This window comes from Panthera pardus, unplaced genomic scaffold, assembly GCF_024362965.1.
Source record: "Panthera pardus isolate Hobbes unplaced genomic scaffold, ASM2436296v1 HiC_scaffold_7, whole genome shotgun sequence".
In the NCBI taxonomy this organism is placed as follows: domain Eukaryota; kingdom Metazoa; phylum Chordata; class Mammalia; order Carnivora; family Felidae; genus Panthera; species Panthera pardus.
This window is the reverse complement of record NW_026527002.1, coordinates 61,577,398-61,586,547: the sequence shown is the minus strand read 5'-3', so window position 1 is coordinate 61,586,547 and position 9,150 is coordinate 61,577,398. Positions and strand designations below refer to the sequence as shown.

The window sequence follows — 9,150 nt, the reverse complement described above, 5'->3', positions numbered from 1 at the left end:
CTCTTAAAATTTCTATAGCTTCATATCTTTTATGCCAGTCTCTTGTCCCCTGTGACCAACACTCTGGAGAACTCAATACATGTCTGCTGAATTAATGTATGAATGGTTCAGCATCTATCAGTCAGGATAGTCTAGGTCATGCTGCCGTAACATAAAAACCCTGAAATCTCAGGTAGCCCAACAAAACTCATGTAAAATCTGATGCAGATCGGTGAGGCAAGGGGAGGCATCCAGTGACTCAGAGGTCCAGTGTTCTGTATTTTGAGTCAAGACATGGTTTCCAAGGTTCCTGCAGGGAAGGGAGAGAAAGGTGGAGAAAGCTCAGAGCTTTTAACTACCCTTTCCTAGAGGTGACACATGTCATTTCCACTCATAGCCTGTTGGCCAGAACTAATAATCATACAGACCAACTGAACTGCAAAAGAGGCTACAGAATGTCAGGGAATGCTGAGTGCTGACTTCTCCGTGGTACAGTGCCCTCCATCTCAGTGAGGCATTGCCTGCTACACCCTCGATCCTGTTCCAGGCACAGGGAAACAGCAATATGTAAGACAGAGAGACTCCCGGATTTCGTGGAGGGTATGCTGAGGTGGGAGTGTGAAAGCATTTTGGCTGTGCTCGAGTGTTCTACTGTGTGCTAGCTATTCTTCCACTACACTTGTTTATTCTTCTACCTCAATTGTGCCACTTTCTAGAGTGTCCACGTTTTTAAAAGGCTAGGACTTGCTACCCTTCTGCTAGATCTGTGCTCCTCCCTGGGAAGTGGGACTTGCTTCTCTTACTTTATCTCATGTCTACTTGTCAGAAGGTTCAGAAGCCCCTGTGGTTTCAGTGGGGAGGAGGGGAAAGGGAAGGAAGGCTGGGAGGCAGCGACTTCCAGCTGGACATGTTTGAGTTGGCACAGTCTCTGTAAGCAGCCTTGACTCCAGAGCTGCTGGAAAATGTGCTTATCACCCTAGGGGGTTGAGCAGGAAGGGGAAGGTCCCAGCTCATAGAGTCTGAATGAGAGCTAATGGTAAAGGGGTCTCGGCCTTCTGGTGGATAAGCAGGAGGAAGACGTGGGGGTCCGGCTTCAGGGGATGAGCAAGCTGTGATAGTGTCTTCTCTACCCTAGCCAGACAGAATGGAAGCTATTGTTAGTTTCCATTGGATGAATGGGAGAAGCATGCACTTATGTTTCCTTCTCTGCCAGTTTCTTGTGACAGTCCTTTCCTTCTGTCATTGGACTTCCCTTCAGCTTGAAGGAAATATTTTTTTTAATTTATTATTTGCCAAAACCCTGACATCAGTCTTTGAGCTGACTTCACCCAACATGACTTATTCCTCTAATGCAGACCAGTGTTTCTTGCTTCTCTGCACTGTACTTGATACTTATACCATATATCGTTAGCATCCATTTTCACACCTCTGTCTCCAGTTTTCCTCATACCTTACAGCCCAGAAAGCTGAAAACTTCATTCCCCAGTCTGTCCTTGCTGTTAGGTCCAGATGCAATTTAGGGTTTACCAATGAGTTGGACTCTCATGAGATTGGTCAGTGGAAAGGAGGAGGACCATTCATCTTCAGTGTTGGTGTTGGCTGATTCACAGTCTCATCAAATGGGAGCATTGGCGGTGACCAGGAAGGCTGGTCTAGGAACCACATTTGGGACTGTGGAGCACTGGTAATGGTGAAAGTGGTTTTCCTTTAGCTTCCTGAAATGGGGTGGTAACTGCAGGAGAAGCCTGGAAGCCTAGTGGTGGCCTCTGTTTTCAGTCCCTGCCATCCTTCCCACAATTTTGTAACCACTTATTTCCCTATTTTAAATCCTCTTCTGCTTGAAATACCTAGAGTAGTTTCTATTTCCTTCACTTATTTCCTAACCCATGCAGTGCTTTTATGCACTCACTTGGATATCCACTGACTACAGCCACTCACTAACAGGTGATCAGAACACATACTCTAAGCCTCATTCTCTTATCACTACTCCATGCCACCTCCGTCCTTATTTTTTACATTCCAAATCAAGTTTTCCTCCATCGCTCTGTCCCTGATTCCTGCATTCCAAGCAGATGTCCTTCCCATACCTCTTCTTGTTGGCTCATTCTGCCTAATATTGATACCTACATTTCCCCTCTAAACTTACCTCCACAGGAAGAGAAGAAAGAAGTTAGCTTTTATGGTCAAGAGAAGTGCTTTCTATACGTGTGCAACCACTGCTCATGTGCATTCTTAATATTTGTTGGGTGACACTGTGTTAACCTATAGAGTATAAGAACACGGCAAAGAACGAAAACCTCTGTTCCTAAATTTAAGTTGATACTTCTCCCAATCTCATAAGTCAAGAAGACTATAGGGCAATTATAAGACTATAGGGATGTACATTCTGGTGGAAGAAAAACCACCAAAGAAGAAATGGTGGAGGAAAAAGAGTCAGGAGGAAACCAGTAGGAATTTACCCATACAACAAAGCCCTGGGTTTTCTTCCTTGCTGACAGATCACCCCTTTGCTTTATTTTTCATGTCTCTAAAGCTCTCTTGCTGTTGTTCCACAGCAGATATCAAAGTGGCCCCTTCCACCAATTCACACACCTGCAGCTAGGCTAGGGGAGCCAGACCTGGGGGTAAAGAGATCAGCTGTGCACACCACCAGCTTTCCTCAAAGGGAAACTTGGAAGTAATTCTCAAAGGTTAAAGGAAATTTGCCAATCTGGAAGCTGCTGGAAAAATCCAACATAACACTTAATTTCTTTCCCGTCTAAAGGGAGAGATTGAAACGATGGAGAAGCTATATAGCTCATTGGATGGAGAACACCAGGGAAATCAGAACTCAGTAGTGAACAACTGGATTTGCAACTGGAAAAGCTTCTCTAGGTGGTAAAGTTAGGTCTTCTCCTTAAATTCCACCTTCTGGTTTTCCCACCAGATCCGTGCGCAAGGGTTGGCCCTGGTTCTAGCTTTTCGGTTCATGAGAACTGGTGCCAGGATTGACAAAGAACCCAGCTTCGGTCTGAAAGGAGCAGGCAGGTGAACAAAGTGTGAGTGGGGGTGGAGTGGCGGAAGGAAAGCGAGGGGGGTGTTGTGTGGGAGGAGGGAGGGAAGAGAGAGGGAGGGTCTCAGGGAGCCCAGGGAGGAAGAAGGCAGACATAAAGAACATTTCTGCAATGGACAGATCTCGTCCAAGCCTCTTCAAGTCCTGACCTGATAAACTCTTCTATTTCTTAGATTTCTCATTTGTACTGATAAAGGTTTTTAGGACGGTTTGTAGTTTTTCCCGTGCCTACTTGGTTTCACAATTAGATGCCACCTCCTCCAGTCTCTGCGTGATCTCTGGACCAGCAGCAGCCCCTTGGAACTTGTTAGAAAGGCAGGGGGTCGGAACCCCACTTTGGCCGTGCTAAATCAGAACCTGCATTTTAACAAGATTGCCGTACGATTCGTTTGTACATTACAGACTGCGGCTGTGCCCTGCAACTCCAGAAACAAATGAGGAAAAGAGAGTGTCAATGAGTGAGTGAGTTTGCTCTGAGGAGGCTGGTGTAAAGGACTATGAACTTTACACGTATGTAAAAGTGCCATACGCTCTATTTTGTGAGAGACTAACGGCGGTAGGCAGTAGATAGGCTGGCAGTCGGCCATCACAAACCAGGAAAACCTGGTGAGACCCTAAACCAGTGGGTCTGAAAAATGCAGTATGCATCAGAATCACGCGGAGAGCTTGTTAAAACAGACTGCTAGTTCCTGCCTCTTCCAGACTTTCTGATTCAATAGTTCCAGGGTGGCCCTGAGAATCTGAATGTCTAGTCAGTTCCTAGGTGATGCTGTTGGTGCTGATCCAGGGATGACACTTTGAGAACAACTGCCCTAAGCCATAAAGATATTCAGATAAAAGAACCTCCCTTCTACAGCTGATTTGGGATAATTATGGTCTCAAATCCCCTATTGAAATTTGCCATTGGAGACCAGACCACTTTACAATGACTTCCAGAAAGAGGCCCTCGTGGGAAAGCCCTGATACATTTCGACCAGCTGTGTTGGGTTGAGAGCTAATTAGGAGGGAAGCTAGCTAGAATGGTCTTGCTTTCCCAGCCGTGTCATGCAGCAAACCAGGAGACAGTGGGTTGGTAAAGAAAATTACACAGATGAGACCCGGAAGCTGCCATTTCATTGGAAAAGGTTTTGCCTTTTCATTACAAGAGAAAGCTAACATTTCCCATCCTTCCTTCCACCAAAAGTAGGCAAGCATAAAGCCAAAGTCAGTTTCTTACAATTTAGTAACCTCAGTACCAACCAATTATATTCTGGGACATGAGAAACAGCTGTTGTAACATTAGAGCCTGAACAGTTCCATCTCAGCTATTTAAAGGGATAAAAGAGCCAATATTTTCATTCCCTTGTGATATTATCAAGACATGATAAACAACCAAGACTATAGTATTAATTACATTAATTTGGAGAGGAGAGAGACCACTTTAATTGCTCCAAGCTGGAGAATAATTTTTTATGGGCAGACAATCATTCCATAAATTCACATTAGAAAGGGTACTTTGTCTCTTTCTATCAGCAGCAAAACTTCTGGAGGCAAAAAACAGCTACAACCCCCATTTAAGATGGATTTCAATAGAAAAAAAATTCTCACTGTTGCCATGTATTATTTATTGAACTCTGACATGTTGAACTATCTGGTAGAAACAAACATAGGGAAGGCATTTGTCTTGAAATAATTCATAATCTGAAACAGGAAGTAGGATTAACACAGCTAGATTTAAATACCTTCTCGTACATAGAATGGACATAGATGTGCCACCCTGTCAGGGTTTACAAGACCAAATGAATGATGGGCATCAAAGTGCTTTGTAAGCTGTAACCCCTTATAAGAGCAGAAAAGGAAAGAGATCTCGTGTATTGTGTGCCTTATACATGAGGTACCGAGCCAGGTGCTTGACTTGTATAATCATATTTTCACACTCATAAGAAATCTTAGAAAAATAAAAACATAAAAAAGAGAATGTAATAAATAGGTAACGAAAATGCCAATTTTTGTCAGTGTGGAAATTATTCAGATAACTCGTATGGCTCAGGTTAATTAATGGGATACGTGCTAGGGGTATCCTCTCTCACCCCCAAATACACACTAACTATCTGTTGATCAATAAGTGGTCACATTCTGAAGTCACCCGAGCATGTGCTATAGTTTTGGTAATGAAAATGTACCAAAGTCAATCTATCTGCTGAAATTCCTCGGATTAAAACCCACATTTGGCTTCCGTAGTTGCAAGGGAAGGGGAGGATTTAAGATGGCTCCAGGAAGTAGCTCCTCAGAGGTGTTGAATGCAGCAGGCATTACTGTGGCTTTGGACTAGCCATTTGTAACTTCACGCCCAGGGGACTCTGTCCAGGTTTCTAGAAGTATTGTTCTAGAGACTCTCAATAAGCACTGCTAACAGCGTTGTCCTTTGCCAGGTTCCCCTGCCTGTGCTTCCAGAGGTGCCATGAACAGTCATAAGGAATAGGTCTTCCAGTCCTCTGAATGCTCTGGAAACTTACTTGAGGATAAGAGCAATTCGACACTCCTCTAGTAATACACAAAAGAAGGGCTTGGAAGCAATTGAGAGAACACGCTAAGATCGTGCGTTCCTCAGTTGCTGGACCGAGGGACATGCTGTAAAGGGGAGCGCTTACTGGAGTATAAAAAACTGAATATTGCGAAGTTCTGCACCATCCAATTCCTTTTTATGTAGAAATATTTTCATAACTTAAATGTCCAATAGGGGATTGCCTGAGCAAAATGTGGAGCAACTCTCTGAACACAAAAAATCATGCAGCGAAACTGTATATCAATATGAAATAATGTGTGAAATGCATCGTAAGAGAGGCTTTCAGTTGCAAAGCAGCATTGTTCAATATTGTCTCACCTTTAGTCAAAAATGTATAAACGTGAATGGAAAGATGTTTGAAGTGCATGTATATATAATCACTTGATAATGGAATTACAGGTTATTTTTATCCTTTCTTTGCTTATCTACGTTTTCTGAATTTTCTACAAGAACATGACTGGTAAAAATAAAATTTTTCTGAACAAGTGTTATTTTTCTTAGCATCAGGATAATAATACATAACATTTATCGGAAGCTTACTACTGGACACAGTGCTTTACCCTTGTTAGGTCGTTTTCTCCTCACAATGGCATTATGAAGTCATTCTTTCGTGAGAAGTGTTCCCCAGCAAAGCAAATGAATCAACGTTAATTGTAGAATCACATTTCTTTCTACTATTCCTCAGTCATCTGGAAATTCGACTCTTCCTAACTTCCACCTATAGTCTCCATTTTGAAAACAGGCAATAAAATTAGGAAGAAGATTTGTGGAGGAGATTACTGGTATAGAAAAGGTGACGACTATGGATCTTGATACAGCTATATGCTTAGGCCTGTCACAGAGTCCGGGTTATCTTAGCAAAATAGCTTTTCCTAAGTGAAGGCAAAGGGAAAATACACAGATAATACTAAAATTGCTTTCAAAGAAACACCTCGGGGCGCCTGGGTGGCTCAGTTGGTTAAGCGGTTAAGCATCTGACTCTTGTTTTTGGCTCAGGTCATAATCTCACAGTGTTGAGATCAAGCTCCACATGGGGCTCCACTGTGAACACACTTAAGATTCTCTCTCTCCCTCTCTGTCTTCCCCTTCCTCCCCTCTTAAAAAAATAAATAAGGAATACCTTTACTGTAGTTTCAGTATACAAATGGGATGGAATAGGGTATACTCAAAAAGCTAAACACCTTGTAGCCCTGAAAAACAACTAGACCCCAAACTAGTAGATCTCCCAAGAGACCTCAAGCATGTCCATACCCAAATGATCCCCCCAAAATACCACTTATTCTCATTTTTTGATGCCCCAGGGAAATGGCGGTATGAACCAAATTTCTTTTGGGTTTGTTGTTAACCCGCTTTTAAAACCTTAATTTCCGTAAACACATAAATAACTGCAGAAGACACTATCTGTGGCCTATCCATTATCCATTTTTCTTCTCTGCTAACACAATCAAAATTTTGTTTCGGTATTGAGCAGTAACATGCTAGGGAAAGCAGGCTCGGCTCTGCTGGACTATTCTCAGTCTAAGTCACTGTGCTGCTTAAGTTGTGTCAACTTGACTGGGCCATGGCGTGCCCAGATATTTGGCTCAACTGGGAGTGTCTGTAAATGAAATTAACATTTGAACCAGTTGGCTTAGTAGAACAGATTGGTCTTCCCACTGTGGGTGAGCCTCATCCAGTCGATTGGAGGCCTGACTAGAACAGGCAGAGTAAAAGAAAATTCTCTGTGACTGTCTTCTCTTGTCTTCAGAATCAAACTTGGTCTGTGACTAGAATGTACACCATCGTCTCTCCTGAGTCTCCAGCTTGCCGACTGCAGATCTTGGGACTTGCCAGCCTTGATAATCACGTAAGCCAATTCCTTATAACAGATCTCTTTGTAAGCAAAAATATAACATGTATATATAAATATAAATACACGTATATCTTCTATGGGTTCTTTTTCTCTGCAGAGCCCAGATGAATACGGACAACCATGGTTATTGTATTCTCTTTTGCTGGTGATTGGTAACCATGTAACTTGTTTCTGGTCAATGAGATGTAAGGGGAATGTTGGGGTGGGGTGGGATGTTCTGGGACAAGTTTCCTCTTTAATAAGAAAGAGAGTGACACAGCCAGAGCTGCTGTGGTTCCCCTTGCTTCCAGCTTTTGGTTGGGGTTATGTGAAGACAGAATGCCTGGAACTGGGGTAGACATATTGTATCATTGTTGCAGATCTCACTGACACGTTAAAAATGGCAAAATGCCAGGGGTGAGGGTACCTGGCTGGCTCAGTCAGTGGAACATGTGACTTTTGATCTTGGGGTTGTGAGTTTAAGCCCCGTGTGGAGTGTAGAGTTTACTTTAAAAACATTTTTCGGAAAAAAAGAAAAATAAATGGTAAAATGGGAAGCCGGAAAACCCCTGGATTCTTCTTGGCATTGCTGACCTTCTCCTCCGACCAATGCCAACTTCTAGACCACCTGTTAAGTGAGAAGCTAGCAATAAGGTAAGTTGTGTAAGCCCGTTTGAGTTTGAGTGTGCTGTTACTTGAATCAGAAACTAGCCAGAGAATGGAAAAGTGTAATTCTGTATCTACTACTATCGTATTTTGTCAATCTGTTTTTTAAAGTTTACTCTTTATGATCATTTCAGAATCAAAATTAGAAACTTTTAAAAATGTATCAGTTATTGTTTGTAAGACAGGGAAAGGAGTGTCTGCAGGAGGACGAGGAATGTATAGACATGTAGATCCCTCCCACCGGTGAAGTTGTGTTCACGTGGTTGACTAGACGCACAGCTGTAGTTGGAGGTGGGGTGGGGGAAAGGGAGAAGACTCCCTCTCTTCTCTTGACCACGGGGCCATCAAGAGCCAAATCACTCTCAGACTTTAGAGTTATTGTAGGAAAAAATCATTCCAGCTTCTAAGGGGTAAAACTGGTTTTCTCTGGCAGTATAGTTTCATAGTAAATTTCCTCTTTTCTTGTCCAACAAGAGAAACCTTTATTTTAAAAGGTTTAAAGTGGGAAGCAGTTTATTGATGATACTGGCCACGAAGCCAGAGGAGACACGCACACACGCGCACACAGCCTTGGACCTTGGCAGCTCGCCTCCAAGCCCAGCCACCTCAGGAGACCTGGAGCAGGGCCAGGAAGATGGCTGGGATGCAGAACTTGGTGGCCAGGGGGCCACTCCATTACTGTGGGCACACTCATTCTGGGACAGTTAATGACCGCTCCTTAGAGCCAAATAAATTGAACACTTGGGTGAAGGATTTAGTCTTAAAAATAAGCCCTAGCTAGTAGCAAACCTAGTGAGAATGAGGCGAATGGGCTTACGGAAATATAGTAATTCTAAATGTGTGCCACCTCCTACTGATTCTAAAATGAGTGAAAATCAACTTACTGTAAAGAAAATCCCATTCCCTATCAGCCTGTGTCATTTCAAAGATGATTTATCAGGCTAATTAATTTTCAGGTGGTATTTGTTTCCAACCCTTTAAAAACTGTCTTTTCTCAGTATGTGGAATGTGAGACTCTTGATCGCGGGGCTGTGGGTTTGAGCCCCACTTTGGGTGTAGAGATTACTTAGAAATCTT

General features: G+C 43.0%; 1 long non-coding RNA gene across 1 annotated transcript; it reads left to right on the top strand.

The window, feature by feature from the left end:
* The first annotated feature begins 2,919 nt into the window (after positions 1 to 2,919).
* Positions 2,920 to 7,549, top strand: LOC128775343 (uncharacterized). Its single transcript, XR_008420071.1, has 2 exons — positions 2,920 to 3,017; positions 7,324 to 7,549. It is a non-coding gene; the product is annotated as an uncharacterized LOC128775343 (long non-coding RNA).
* The last annotated feature ends 1,601 nt before the right edge of the window (positions 7,550 to 9,150 follow it).